The sequence below is a fragment of the Echinops telfairi genome, unplaced genomic scaffold, assembly GCF_000313985.2.
Source record: "Echinops telfairi isolate 266 unplaced genomic scaffold, ASM31398v2 ScPeMD7_2;HRSCAF=8, whole genome shotgun sequence".
Classification (NCBI taxonomy): Eukaryota; Metazoa; Chordata; class Mammalia; order Afrosoricida; family Tenrecidae; genus Echinops; species Echinops telfairi.
The window spans coordinates 14,997,015-15,012,557 of record NW_022103898.1 but is presented as its reverse complement, the minus strand read 5'-3'; the positions used below and the strand labels follow the sequence as shown (position 1 = coordinate 15,012,557).

At 54.6% G+C, this 15,543-nt stretch overlaps 1 protein-coding gene across 1 annotated transcript in view; it reads right to left on the bottom strand.

Moving 5' to 3' along the window:
- MB (myoglobin) overlaps positions 1-15,543 on the bottom strand; it is a 30,463-nt gene that overhangs the window by 10,433 nt on the left and 4,487 nt on the right. Inside the window, exons 2-3 of the mRNA XM_004700315.2 lie at positions 11,480-11,486; positions 10,024-10,027 (exon numbers count right to left, since the gene is read on the bottom strand). The gene's annotated coding sequence lies outside the window, so the exon portion shown is untranslated. The remainder of the gene's footprint in view (positions 1-10,023; positions 10,028-11,479; positions 11,487-15,543) is intronic.

Sequence of the window (15,543 nt, the reverse complement as noted above, 5' to 3'; positions counted from 1 at the left end):
CACCCATCCATCTATCCATCCACCTACCCACCCACTCACTCATCTATCCATCCATCCACCCACCCATCCATCTATCCATCCACCTACCCACCCACCCACTTACTCATCTATCCATCCACTCAACTCACTCACTCATCCACCCATTCATCCATCCACTCAGCCACCCACCCGGCATCTAGCCAGTAAATATTTATGGATGCCCTGGTAGTGCAAACAGTTAAGCAAGGAGTGATTAAGCAAAAGTTTGGCAATTCTAACCCACTGGTAAGAAAGGCCCGGCATTTTGCTTCTGAAAGGCTGAATAACCCAATGGGGCAGTTCAACTCTTCGCAAGCCCCCTGCCAGGAGGTGAGCCTCACAGGTGTGGAAGACACGGCTCAGAAGGGCCAAGCAGCCCCTGGCAGTGCCGTGTCTGCACTGGACATGCCAGTTTTGACTCACCTCACGGGCATCACCCTTTCTAAAGAAAGCTGACCTGGTCCCCATGATGCTCCCCGACCTGCCACCAGCCATGGCTGACTGGGCCGGGGCTGACACCTGACCCGATGGCAGCCAATGGTAGGGCTTTGTCCGGACAGACGATGTCTGCAACTTCATTCATCAGACCCCTGATCTACAACATGTGAGCAGAGACATTTGACCAGAATTGGTCACGTGCTCACGCTCAATGGGGGAGAGCAGGGGGTGTAAGACGCCCCAAACCCAGCGCTCCGGAGTGGGCCCCCGAGTCTGGGCTGATGCGCCATCTGGCCTCTGTGAAGCCCGCCCAGTGACAGTGCAGCTGTCTCTTCCTTGTGACCCCTTGTGTCCCCTTCAGTGAGCCCGATTTATCAAGTCAGCTGCTCCCTCCTGGCCAAGAGGGTCAGCGCCACACAGACTGCCCGTCTGCTGCCCTCCCGTGGAATCTCTGGAATCGCCCAGGAGGCTCTGCGCCTGCTAGGAGGCCCAGCCGCACCACCCCCAAGTGGGTGTTTCCATGTGGTGGCAAGAAAACTAAGCAGCTCAAAATGCCATAGGGACCATTGAGGGGGACGATCATCCAAGGGGGTGGGGTGGGGGTGCGCACAGGTGGCTGGCATTCGTGACTCACCAGCTCAATGACTGTGGGTTTGAATCTGAACACTAACCCAGAGACTAGGGCTGTAAAGGTCACAGCATCGAAACCCCTGGGAAGCTCCGTTCGGCTCAGCCACTCCTGGGTCTCCCCAAGGCAGCGCCCACTGGACAGCAAGAGGTTGGTGGCTCAGGTTGGTCAGCCACTCTCAGAGCAATGCTGCGCCACATGCTTACGCTGGGCCTCGCAGGGCTTTGAGGGCTGCCCAGGGTTCTACCCCTCCGGGGCCCTTTGCTGGAGGATGGGCCCAGGCCGCGGGAGAGCCAGGGGGGCAGAAGGAGTAGGAGGCAGCCGTGTGACCTCCGGGACAGCCTTGGTCTGGCTGTCAGAATCCAGAGCACTGTGTCCTGACAGCAGCCCTGAGCGCTGACAGCCAGGACATTGTGTGCAGGCAGGTTTCAAGTGCTCTCCTGCCTTGGCCCAGCACCTCGGGATAACCCTGGGGGGTGGGGGACAGCAATTAAAAAGACCACTGCGAGTCAGTGCCCCCCCCCCCAACCCTCCTCCTGGCAGCCCCGGGCAGGTCAAGAGAGGAAGAAAACCATCGTTTTCAAGGTCGACTCAACCTTTGGGAAGCAGATTGCCTCATCTCTCTCCAAGGGATTTCTGGGCGGATTCGAACTGCCCACTTGCCCTTAGGACAGCCTGGAACCACTTGGGTCTGTCAGTGTGTCGCCACCTGCCGGAGGCTGGAGCGAGGACGGTGAGCAGCGTGGGGAACAGAGCGCAGCACGGGGCTGGGCCCGAACCCTCCTCCCACCCGCTGTCTCCGTGTTGTCTGGAGACAGCCTGGGTACTTAAAATCTCCTCAACCCATTCCTGGCGCTAAAGTGTTTAATAGGAAGCTGTCAGCCCCTTGGCAGGCGCCCCCCTTAATTGGCGCACCCGTGGAAGCCGCGGCTTTTTCAGGCTGACGAAGCCAACCTTTTCCGTGTGGCCGTTTAAGCTAATGGGGAAGACGCCAACCTCTGTTTGTGCTCCCGCCTCCCTACACCATCGCGGTTGCTATGGCGACCTGGAGTCGCTAGCTCTGTTTGGGGTTTATAATTGCCCAGGCAGGGAAGCTGGAGGTGGTAGAGACAGAGGAAAGGAGCAAGAAGAGAGAGAATGCAAAACTTACACACACACACACACACACACACACACACACACACACACACACACGACAGAATAGGTTTACACGCAGAGGAGCAAACCTGGACCCCGCCACGTCAGACTGTGCCCCCTTCTCCCTTCCAGTCCACCACAACCCCAAAAGAAGCCCAACACCTCACTGCCATATAGTGACTCATAGCGACCCTACAGGACAGGGTAGAACTGCCCGGTGAGGTTCTGAGTGGACCCTGCACATCTGAACTCACATCTTCCCTGTCCAGAACCGTGAGAGCCAGCCTTACAATTCCAGAGCACCAGAGTCTTTGACGCTGACCGGTCTGGATGCTCGGAAGTTGGGCTGCAGGGTCCGCAGGAAGGGGGAGCCAGGGGGACCGTCCGGAAGGACAGGGCCCTGCTGTTTGGACTCGAGAGGCCTTCAAGGGGAGGGTGTTGTGTTTTCCTCTAAATGCAGGCTTTCTCCTCACGAGTCATCTACCTTCTGCTTGAATACTCCTAGGAGCAGCACGCTCACTATCTAACGCTTCAAATATTCGTCTTCATACTCAACGAAGTTCGCCTCCTGGCCACGCTCACACCTGTGTCCCGGCTCTTCAGGCTCCTTGGGAAGATGGAGGAGCGGCTGGGCCTCTCTCCCATGCTCGCAGTCCACTTCACAAGGGAAGATGCAGACCCGCCTGAGAGTCCTCTTATCTAGACTCTGCACCCCCCACCCCACCCCAGGCAAGCCAAGTGAGGAGCCAGGTGTGGTGCAGAAGGACCTACTCTGCCATCTTCCAGGCCCCGAGACTCTAACCTCCTATCCCTACACACCACAAGGGACTCTAGTGAGGGGCTCCAGCCCCCACCCTGCAGGCCCTGAGCCCCCAGGCCACCTCTTCCCAGGGCTGCAAGTCCAGTGGAGCTGACCTGGGGCAGGGAACAGCCCCTCCAGTGAATCTGGGAGGTACATTTCCAGATACCCCCTCCCCAACCCCACCCCACAAAGGGCATTCAAAACCTAGGAAATAACAAGGACACCAGGACTCCTTAAACCCAGGGTCCTCTGGGTCCCAATGACCTCCCTATGCCTCCCTCGCGTAGCCACCCTGTGGAGGCTGGGCTGGGCAGTTCCCATCTCAGTGGTGCCCACAGCACCTCCCCCAGCTCAGCTTACTCGCCCTGGCCCAGTCTCCCCTCCTAGACCAGTGCCAGGCCAGGGTACAGAGCAGGGCTGGGGGCCAGAGTGGGGAGCACCGGCCCAAAGCCTGCCACGGGGCAGCAGAACCCCCAAGCTTGCTCTAGACCCCCTCTGGGACCCACCACCCACGACAGCTCCTCTCCAGGCCGCATGGCGACCATCATACTGTCCACTGACACAGCTCCCCTCCTTCTCCTAGCTGTCCCGCGGAGCCTCCAGCCAAGCAGCCTGCGGCAGGGAGGGGGAAGGGTTGGAGGAGGGGCGCAGCAGAGAGACATGGCTCCTCAGCTGGGGAGAGGCATGGGGAATAAAGGGCAGGCCACACACAGACTGTTCCACCCTGAGGGGCCATAGAAGGGAGCTGGCAGGGAGGAAGGACCCCAGTCCCTTGCTACCAGGAGTGGCTAAGGACACCAACCTCTCCTCTGCTTTCCCAGCCCTGGATCTACCTCCACTGCCTCCACTGTCCTCCCTCTCCCTCACCCTCAACCTTCTGAGCCCTAGCCTCACCTCCCCAAGCTCCCGATGGGTATGACTCCCTGCTTTGAGGGAAAGACAGTTTCCCCATATTCAGCCTGTGAATTTCTCGATGACAGGAATGGTTGCAAACAAACAAAAAACGACCACAAACACCTACACAGTGGTTACTGCTCCTCCAGCCGCCTCTTAGAAGCCCAGAGAAAACACCAGGAAACCAAGCCACAGAGAGGTTAAGCAACTGGCCCAAGAACACGCAGCTCGGAAATGCCCAGCATGAGACCGACCCAGGCCAGTCTGGCTCTGGGCTCCACACAGTTACACGCTCTTCTTCTGGTCTGACTTTGGGCTCCTTCCCACTCGTCCTCGGGGCTCCCTGGAGCTAAAGGCCAAGACCCCAGGTAACCTTCCCCGCAAGGCTGACAATCGGGGGGCCTGCTGCCATCTAGTGGTGCAAAGGAGGAGAAATGCAGCCACCTCCGGCTGGGCTCCTGACGTCCACCTGCCTCTGTGCAGCCCTCGCCCCAGCTGGCCAGGCAGGGCACCACCGCCCCCCTCTTCTGTATTCGTAGCACCTCGCTTAGAAGGCTCGAGCCTGTCTGAGAAACCATTCGGACATGAATCATCGACAGTCCCCTGGCTTCGCAGAACTCCAAGTCAAGGGCAGGAGACAGCCCGGAGAGATGTGGGGTGCAACAGAGGTTAGCCTGGGTGCAGACAGCACCGGGGGCCGCAGCATACACTGGCTGAAGAGATGTCTGGACTGGACCTTAAAGGAGAGTGCCCTGCCAGGCATCCCAAGCTGAGGGAATGGAACAACGGTTACAACAACAACAAAATCCAAACCCACTCTTGGTCGAGTTGGCTGTGAGTCCTAGCAGCTTGGTGTGCTGTGATCCGGAGGGCCTGGGGTTTTCTGCTAGCAGCTTTACAAAGAGAGGTGACCAGGCCTTTTCCCCACAGCACTGCCCAGTGGGTTTGAACCGTCAACCTTTCGGTTAGTGGTTGAGCACAGAGCATTTGTGCCAACCAGAAACCTCTGCCCAGCCACCACCGTGGAGGCCACTTTGAATCACCACGACCCTGTATAAGGTTTTCGGGGCTGTAAAATCTTGACGGGAACCGACAGCCTCATCACCCTTACTCAGAGCGGCTGGGGGGGGTTAGAACCACTGACCTTGTGGTTAGCCCCCTCGTGGTGCATATAAAATCTGAAGGGACCAGGAGGGCTGCTCGGGGAGCTGAGGCTGGAGCCAAGAGTTGGGGACCTATAGTCAACGGTTCCGTTCCACCAACACGGAAGCCCACCTCATATGTGTCACACCTTGCGGTGGTCCCTGGGGAGACCCCGGGAGTCCCAGGGGCAGTCCTGCTTGGGATGAAAGGCATTTGGCATCAGGCAGACCTGGATTGCACACTTGACTCCGGCCGCTCGCTGCTGTGGGGAGCCAGGGGGAGAGGCATAACTTTCCAAGACCTTTGCCATTGTGGGAGTGAAGAGCTCACAGGCATTCACTAGGGGGCAGCGTGAGGCCAAGACATTCCAACCACAGGCCCCACGGGTGCAAACACATGGAAATTAGCCTGTGAAGGGAAGGGAGGTTGTGGGTGATGGAAAACCCCTAACATGGGGCTTAACCAATGGCGCCTTCCTTCCCCTTTCACGTGGAGGTCCAGGGGGATGGGGCCCAGGACCTATAGGGCACAGGTCTGTCTGCGAACGTCAAACCAGAGGCCCTGGAGTGTGTGGACAGAGCCGTGTGTGAGCTGAGCCTGAACTCCATCCGAAAGGCTTCGCACAAATCAGAAAGCCATGTTGGGTTTGAAGCAGTTCCTCTAACCTTGGTGCTGCCCTGACCATCTACCCGAAAGGAGACGTCCTTTTTCTGTGAGGTCCCCAGAGGGACTTTCCTCTCAGCTCAAAGAGATGCAAGATGCAACAGCATGGGCCCGAAGCAGCTATCTTGGTGCACAGCATCATAGACCCAGCCTTGCAATGAAGCCCAGAAGCAGGTTTCAGAGCAGTTCCCAGAACAGTCCACCCTGCCATTGACCTGCGACCACCCAGTAATAAGCCGAAGAGCACATACCAGGGCACACCTGAACCAACCCCAAAATCCCACATGGGAGCCCTGAGGGTGCTGCGGATGGGGTGGTGTGCTGCTAACCACGTGGTCAGTGGTTCCTATCCCCCGGCCGCTCCTTAGGAGAAAGATGAGGCTGTCTGCTCCTGAAAGGTCCTAGGGTCGCTGTGAATACTCCTAGTAGCAGCACGCTCACTACCTAACACTTCAAATATTTGTCAGAATTAGCTCGGTGGTAGTGGGTTTGGGGTTTGTTCGTCCCACATACAAGTACGTTACCCATCAGCCCCTACTAAATCCCCACTCTTAGACAAGCCAACTCTAAGTCCCCTGAATGTCTTTCAGTCTATTGTGATTTGTAACTTTAGTTCCTGCTATGATGATGTAAGAATGCTAGCTTCTTCATTGACTGATGGAGTGGTCATCTTCACTCTGTGTGCTAGACAGAGTTCTCTAGAAAAACAAAACCAGGACATTTGTGATTCTAGATAGAAAGAGCACGAAGGAATATAAGAGCTAATTAGTCCACGCAGCAATACAGAAGGCTCAGTTCAACTTACTTCTGTGAAACAGTTAATATACTGGCAGTCCTTCAACTCACACGGGCTGCTGGGTCCAAGGTCAAGGAGGCAGACAGCTGAATCTTCTATAGAGCAATGCAGGCAGTCCGGCCACAGGCAGCAAACAGCAGGGCGGGTCACCAACAGTGAGCCAGATGACAGGATCCGACAGTCCCCAACTCAAGCAATGTATATGCCAGCAGTGTGGCGAAGCTGGTCTTGAAGGAACTTCAAGCTATAGCAACATGATCCATGGGTTGGGTGTCCCACAGGTAGCGTAGCTCACAAGTTGAGGCAGGGAACTAGCTAAGGCAGCCACACATTGGTCTGATCACCAGAGAGCAAGAGGCAGAAAGGTGAGTCTCACCAAGCCCTCTATCTCTTTGCTCTTCAATCAAACTGCAACCTTATTAATCCCACATGTTCTTATTGTACAGGTTGTCATAATAAATCTACCTATCACACTCTGTGAATTTGGATGCCTTCCCGGTCTGGACCATCTCTGGACTTTCAGTCAATCTCTCAGCTTTACTTTTACAGAGTGTGTCTTCCTCACACCTGAACCAGTAGGTGACATCCTGATAAATGAAGAAAAGATTAAAGTTGTCAGGGACTTAATCTTGCTTCGATCCATACGCCATGATCCCCGAAGCAGCAGTCAAGAAATCTCACTGAGAGATTGCATGAATCAATCTGCTGCATGAGACCTCTCGAAGGTGTTGGAGATCAAAACCGTCCCTTCGAGGGCGCTGGTGCCCCGGACCGAGCCCTGGAGGTTGGCGGCACCTCACTGGCCCGTGAAGAGGGACAGTGAGGAGGGAGACCACGGGAGAATGGAGGCGCTCGAATGAATGACCGCGCTGGGGAGGAGCACTGAAAAGTACCGTGGGCAGTCCAAAGAACAGACGGGTCTGTCTTAGAAGTACAGCCAGAATGTTCCTTACGCTCAAGGAAGCCAAGACTGTAGCTCATGTCCGTTGGACACCGTCTCAGGAGAGAGCAGTCCCTGGGAAAGAGCCACATGCTTGATCAAGTCCAAGGTGAGCAAGAAAGAGGAAGACCCTTGACGGGGTAGACTGACCCAGCGGCTGCCACAGTGGGTTCACCGGAACAAGGATGGTGAGGACGGCCCAGGACCGGGGGTGTCTCCTTCTGTTGCCTACAGGGTCACCGGGAGCCGGAGCCAACTCACAGCATCTGACAACACTGCAAGGGACACTAGGAGCCGACTCTTCACTTCGACACAGCCATATTCCTAGATTTAAATAAAGGGGGGGGGGCTTCTATGACCAAGACCAAGAGGGAGTCTGTTGAACAAACTCGAGGAGACTGAGCGGTTTGAATTCAGGATGCATGTGTGTCAGAGCTGTCTCCTTTCTTGACCCTTATTCGATCTGTGTGCTGCGCAAAGACTGCGAGAACTTGGACGGGAGGAAGAAGCAAACCACCTGAGAAGTGGAGGCCGAGCTCATCCACACACAACCTGCAACTCACACACGACACCACCGTGCTTGCTGTACTCGAAGAGGGCTTGCGGCACTCACCATGAAGGTCAAGGCCTTCGGTGTGATTACACCTCAGCATCCAGAAGGTACAAATCCTCTCCCCTGGACCGGTAGGCGTCATCGTGATGAATCGCGAAAGGACCGGCGTTGTCCAAGGGTTCTTTTCACCTAACCCACAGCCAACACTCTTGGGAACAGTGGCCACAAATCACAGGACGTACTGCAGTGGGTGAGTCTGCTGGGCGGATGGGGGGGACACTCTTTAAAGTGTTAAAGAGCAAGATGTCACTTTGAGGACATCTTGAAGTGACTGACCCAAGCCATGGGGTTTTGGGGTTTTTTGGGGGGAGAGCCCCACCTCCCCAATAGCCGTCTATGCATGTGAAAGCTGGACAGGCAATCAGGAAGAATTGATGCGGGTGAAGTATGATATTGGCGAAGACCCTTGAACCCACCACGGCTGCCAGCAGAGCAAGCAAGTCTGCCTTCCAAGAAGCACGTGCAGCGTGTCACTGTCCTGGGGAGGCCACAGGCCCCGGGGTGGGAACACTGACCAGACGAACCGGGGGCCGGCAGGCAGCGTTCCTCAGGGGAAATTCTCCTGCATTCAGCCAAGTTGGATGAGCTTCGCAATCAACACCGGATACCCCCACGGGCATTTTATGTGAAATCATTTTGTCACACATCGGCCCGCCCATCCATTTCTCTCTCAGGAGGCCTGGTGGCGCCGTGGTTAAGCGCTCTGCTGCTAAGCAGGAGGCTGGCCTTTTGACCCTCTGCACTCTGCAGCAGGGGACCCGCCTCTCAATCTTTACTCCTTTTGTGTGTTTCAAAGTCAAGCTCAGTCATATATCACAGCCCGCTCAGTCCCCTTGGCATGCACCACATTAACTAGAGTTCCATATCTCTTTACATTCCCCCCCCCTTTTGGTTTGTATCCCATGGGGTTTGCATGGGCATAAAGTGTGCATCCAATACAATGCAGCCCTAAGAAGACTTTTGCCGAGTTTGGCTGCTAGCCCAAAGTCTGGCATTTGGAGTTTACCCAGGGGTTCCTCAGAAGAAGGTCCTGGCAGCCTAGTTCTGCACAATCTGTTCTGGAATGCCCTGTGGGGCACGCCTCTATGCTCACGCAGCTGGGGTCTCCAGCAGGAGGCGTCTACTAACCAGAAACGGCTCTGGGGGCTGGGGTGGGGAGGGGTGTAATCCAGTGTTTCCTAACGGGGGTAATACGGTGGGAGGGGGGCATGCCAGGGCAATCCCTGTGTGCTGCCAAAGTGGACACGTCTCACACTTTAGCCTGGATATTGTGGGACACCAACTCTGAGGGAAATACGATGGGGACTTATTCCCTGACTAGCACAGGGGGCATCTGGAAAGGTAGGATTCCACGGTCGGAAAGCCACCACTTTGGAAAGTCAGCCCTCGAGTCCAAGTCCACTTGCCCGTGCTGTCTTTTCCACAGACTCCCCTTAAAGCCGCGCTGCCTTAAAGCGAGCACACGGTGGCTTCTAGCTCCCTAGAGCAGCAGACATTCCTACTGGCTCTCTCTTCCCGCCCCCCAGAGGCACCCAACCCCTCGCATACCTTCCCCCAATAGCAGGTAGGCGTAGGGGGACTTTAGGCTTCAAGCCTGTGATTCACAGTGCTTGCCATTAGGCTGGCTACGTTACTATTGTCTTTAAATTTGCCTTGACAGCTTTCAATGTACAGAAAATAACCATGTCGCCCCTGTGGCTCTATTGAATTTAATACGTAAAACAGAAGGGGGAATTGTGGCATATAGAATGATTTCTCACAAGTTGTCTCCCCAAAATACATGCCAAATCTAGCTGCTTGCTACACATGGCAAACGACTGTGCACTTGGAGGTCAACGAAAGTAGGTCAGAGGTTATTCTCCCTAAGGGTTATCAGTCATCTAGAGCAGGGGTATCAAACTGGCGGCCCTCGGCCCGCATGCGGCCCCCGAGGTAATTTTTTGTGGCCCATGATGCTCTGAAATAAAATTAAAATAGAAAAAACTGTTATGAAAAAAAGCTTAACCTTAGGCTAAGAGCTATTTTCTTCATAACAATTTTTTCTATTTTCGTTTTATTTGAGAGCATTATAGGCCACAAAAAATTACCTCGGGGGCCGCATGCTGCCCTCGGGCTGCCGGTTTGACACCCCTGATCCAGAGCAATCGGACTGTATAGTCTGTCCCACCCTAAATAGGGCCCACTCCCTTCTGATAAGGATAGTAGTAGATGGTTTCCCTGAAGGATAGCCCAGGGAGGTCAAGCCCATTCAAGGGTGACCAAGGTTAGGCCGCCATCATGAATCTAGGGTTGGTCCATCTTGTCACATGTATACCCCTAATCCCTCCCCTTCCTATTATGTGTATAACCCTAGTTCATCCCCTTCCTGTTATGCTTATGCCTATTGTACATCCCTTTCCTGTGATGTATGTCTTTACCTGTAATTAGGGGGCTTGCACGCCCCCAAAGGTATATAAGCCTTGGTTAGAAATAAATCACTCTCTCTCTCTGCCCATGTTTGGCTGCGGACTTGGCTGCTGAGATCACGGCCATTCAGGAGGTGAGCATGCTACCATGAAATGTGTCTGACTCCATTACTTTACTTTACTTTACTTTCTCTTCTATCTCTCTTATTCTCTATGAGTTTACTATAATATATATATTATATATTATATATATATAATATATAATATTATTATACCATATAATTGTGTTTACCGAACCGATGATTAGTCTCAGGGGGCTGGCTTCCCTCACAGATTATGGGCTATTGTACAAAAGTTTTTAATTGTCAGGGGTCAATGATGAACTGTTTTTCTGTAAAGGGCTACCAGCCTCAAGGTCAGTGGTTCAAAACTGCCCACTGCTGCTTCGGAGAAAGATGGGGCTTTCTACTCCTGTAAAGAGTCACCGTCTCAGAACTGCGTAGGGACAGTTCTCTCCTGCTCTGTCAGGTCTCTCTGAGTCAGCTTCGACTCGTTCGCAGAGCTTGGTTTGGAGTCCTCAGCGTAAATCAAAACTATACAGAAGAACATGACCTTCAATACACAAAGTTCCCATAGTCCCTCCCTACACAATCCCGGCCCCACCTCCCAGAGGCAAGCCACTGGTCTGGTTCTATTTGAATTAATATGTTTAAAAAGATCGCATCTTTGATCCTATTTCATTTTATCGGTGCAAGGATACATGGGAAACTGCATTCTCCACGGCATAGCCATAGAGCGTGTCACATGGCAGGGCCACAGCCAAGCCCACAGGCTCCGGCTCTGGGGACAGGGGACAGCTCAGGCTCCTTGAAGCCCACGTCTAGGGCTAGGGGCAGGGGTGGAGGTGGGGGGGGGTGGGGATCTGACTGGGAGGTGGTCTGCCTGGAGGGGCAAGCCGGGGTGGAGAATAGGGGATGCAAGGTGACAAGGAGCCACATCTACAGGACTTCTCCCCAGACTGCACACCAAGGCTGTGCCCCATCCACCAGAGTTTGGGGGGCAAAGCAGGCCCATAGGACACCGGGTTCCCCATTGAGTAACTGCACAGATGGTGGTGCAATTGCAGGACTTGCCTGGAGGTCTCATTGGGACATCATGTTGCTAATGAGGTGCCCCCCCTGGGGCTCACAGACTGGGCCTACAGGCCCGAGGGGTCCAGGACCAGTTTCAGCTTCAGGGTAGGTTCCTTGCAGCACCCACCCCTTGCAGCAGGTCCCTCTCACCCCCACTTCCTCTGCTAGGGCCAGGGAAGGTACACCCTGCTCCTCCCAAGGACTCCACGCCGCTCAGAGAATGTGGACTCCAGGGAGGGGGCTTGGAGATGGCCTGGGTGGGACTCCCGGCTCCACAGGACAGGAGGGAGAGCATCTCCTTACTTCAGGGTACAGAGGAAGCCGGTGGCCAATGGGGCAGTAGGAGCCGGAAGCCTCCTACTTCTTTCCCCCCTAACAGCCTCCCCTGTCCCAGAACCCTGCTCAGCCCTTTCCCAGTACCAACTCTGACTTGCAGGAGAAGACCCTGGTGGAAGGAAGGCCAATGCCAGTGCTTGTCTGCTAACAACAAGGTGGATGGTTCGAGTCTACTCAGGCATCCCAGAAAATAGGCCTGGAAATCTACTGCTGAAGAATCAGCCGCCAAACGTCCCGTGGGGACAGTCCCACCCTGACACACCCGCAGTCCTCATGAGGCAGAACTGGTTTGGTTTCTATTTTTGCCCCTTTGAAGAGCTTCCATGGACTGCGAGGGAGGGCTCTGGTGGCGTTGTGGTTACGAGTTGGGCTGTTGACTGCAGGGTCAGCGTTTCAAAACCACTAACCGCTCTGTGGGAGAAAGAGGGGCAGTCTGGGAACCCCCAGGGGCAGGTCCACCCTGTTCTACAGGGTTGGGATGAGTTGGCATCCACTCAATGGCAGTGAGCGTGTTTGCTTGTTTTGCCCACAGGCTGCAGGAAGGGGCAACCTGGGGAGGGTGGGGGGCAACAGAGAACCAAAGGAGCCGGGGTTCTCCCAGGCTGCCGGTGGGCTTTCTCCAGGGTGTCTGAAGTCAGACACATTCGGTGTAGGCAGGGGAGGCTTTCTTTCTATTAAATCCCTAGGCTTCCTCAGGGGGTTCTCAGGGGACATCTTTACTGGAGCGGATTGCCGGGCCTTTCTTCAGCGGTGCCACTGGGTGGGTTTGAACCACTAACCCCCTCAATGCAGTCCAGTCAATTCTGAGTCATAGCGACCCTATAGGACAGGATAGAATTGCTCTGTAAATTCTGAGACTGTAAACCTTGATAGGGATAGAAAGCCTCCTCTTTCTGCAGTATAGCCCCTAGTGGCTTTGAGCTAATTACTTTACAGTCAGCAGCCAATGCAAAACCCGTACACCGTCAGGGACCCTGTAGGCTAGTAACAACAAAACCTCACAACCACTCTCATCCAGTCGATTCTGATGTATAGCAACCCTATAGCACAGGGCAAAACTGCCCCTATAGGCTTCTGAGACTGTAACTCTTTTGGAGTAGAAAGCTTCATCTTTTCCCACAGAGCAGCTGGTTTCAAACTTCTCACCTTGCGGTGAGTGGCTCAACTGATACCCACGATGCCACCAGGGCTCCTTCAGCTAGCAGTGGCATACAAGCCTTTGGCATCACTCAGAGACCTTGTTTTAAAACCCAAAACCTAAATCTAAGCCCACTGAAGTCAATTCCAAGGCATGTTGTAACCAACACCCCCCAGCATCTTAGTAGCTTAACACCAGAAAGGCCCGGTCTCATTTGCTCCACAATCCAATGCTAATTAGTTTGGTGCCTCCACAGAGTGATTCAGGGATGGAGGCTCCCTCCCAAGGACTTCAAAAACCTCTGACCCCTTTGTATCCAGCAGCCCAGCGGGAGGAAAAAGCCAAGACAATAGAGTGAAAGATCCCGCTTTTAGGGACCAGCTGAGAGTCAGGCTCCTCCTTTCTGCCCACATTCAACCAGCCAGCTCACAGCCTCATGCTCTGGTCACCCCAAGGACACCCCGCAAAAAGGAGTTCTCTGTGTGCCAAGAGGAAGTGCAACAGGATCTGATTACCTAACCTGGTGTCTGCCACAGATAAGGAAGGGCTCTTTCATCTGGGATGAGATGAGAGGAGAGCTGGGAATAAAATATTCATATAAAGGATACAGCTTGGTCTCCATACAGAACCCCTGCATGGTGTAAAGGCCTAATGCCTTCAGCTATTCATCGGAAGTTTAGAGACTGGAGTGCACCAGAGGGGAGTGGTCAGAAAGGTCTGGGGATCTACTTCCAAAAATCAGCCATCGAAATGGCATCACCCTATGGAATTTAGTTCTTCTCTGACACACAAGGTGAGCCCACCTTGTGCCGGGGTCAAGTAATTGTTTGTTTTGCAGCAGATACTAGATGCTCAGGATTTGACATCCAGCACATAATAGGTACCCTGGGGAAAAAATAGGTGCTGTGGGTCTGGCACAGAGCACACAGTAGGGGCTCAGGATTTGACACCGTGTGCAGTAGGTGCTTGGAATCTGGCATGAAGAACACACGAGGTGTCCAGGGGTCTGACACACAGCACAGTAGGTGCCCAGTCTCTGGCACTCAATATACGGTAAGTACTCAATGTTTAACACTCAACACACAGTAGGTACCTGGAATCCGGCACCCTGCACACAGTAGGTACTCCTTGTCAGACTGTATAAATCATTCTTCAAGTGTTTTATTATTCGTGGGGGTTGGGATATGGGGAGACGGATTGGAAGAAGGGCAGTCACCCCCTCCTGCACTGATTATAAAGGCATGCCCCCAAAGTGGTTGAATAAAGACTCGAATGATCGGTGGAGGGATGTCCATGGAGTGCATTGCCCAGAGACCCTCTTGCCCGGGTCTCGGGCTCGTGGAGTGCATTGCTCAGGCTGGAAGTCAGTCTTGGACGCAGGTCAAGAAGGCCTTTGCACTGCAACCGGCCCTGAGCAGAGCTTCAGCTGGGGCGGGTAGGATGGGGGAAGGGGTTCCAGCCAGGAACCATTAAACTGAGCCTCGGTCAGGGGAACGGGCTGGCGTTTGGGTGGTATCCAAAGTTTGCTTCTCTGCAGAATCGTTGGCTCCGAGGGGCAGCGGGGGCTCTGTCTGCGCTACCCCAGAAGAAGGCTTGCTCTGGGCTGTTGCGCAGCAGGATGGTGTGGGTTCAGTTTGGCCCAACTCCCTGGTCACTCCTCCCTGACCTCATGGGTCTGGAGGGGCCCTCAGCACCTGGCCAGCTCCTCTGGCTTGCTGTGTCTCTTCTCACACTCAACGCCGATTCTTGCATGCGCACACATGCCCAACCAGGACTGTCACACTCATTAGCAGCCTGGTCCCATAGAGCTTCCGAGGTTGCAAATCCTGGAAGCCGAGGGCCCCATCTCCCCCGCCCCCCACCCCCACGCCACACCCCACGGAGCAGCTGGCAGTTTGGAGCCGCAGACCTTGACCCCTTTGGCCACTGCAACCACAGGGCGCCTCACTGTCTCCCACTCAAAACCCCCACCCCAACCCACTGCCGTCCAGTCGATGCTGACTCACAGCGACCCTATAAGACAGGGTAGAACTGCCCCTAGTGAGGTTCTGAGATGGTCCCTCTTTATGGGAGTAGTAAGGCACCCCACCCCGTCTGACTCCCACAGAGGGCCTGCTGGTTTCTAGCTAACCTTGCAGTTAGCCGGCCCATGAGTAACCACTAATCCACTGGGACCCCCACAGCTACCTCCAATTCAAGCGCCTCTGGAGCCATCCACTGGGTGCCAACCATTCCCCGTGCTCACCCCGACATCACTATCATCTCCCACTTATGCATGCAATCAGAGAGGGGGGTGTCATGGATTAAATCGTGCCTGAAAAAGAGGGGTCCTGACCCCAATGGGAGAGTGTAGAATCTGAGGCACTGGTGTGTGTGAACAGAGCCGAATGAAGGAGCCTGGCAACTGGGCACCCCCTTACAGAAGGGACGCGGGCAGGAGAGCCAGTCAGGGTGCAGGG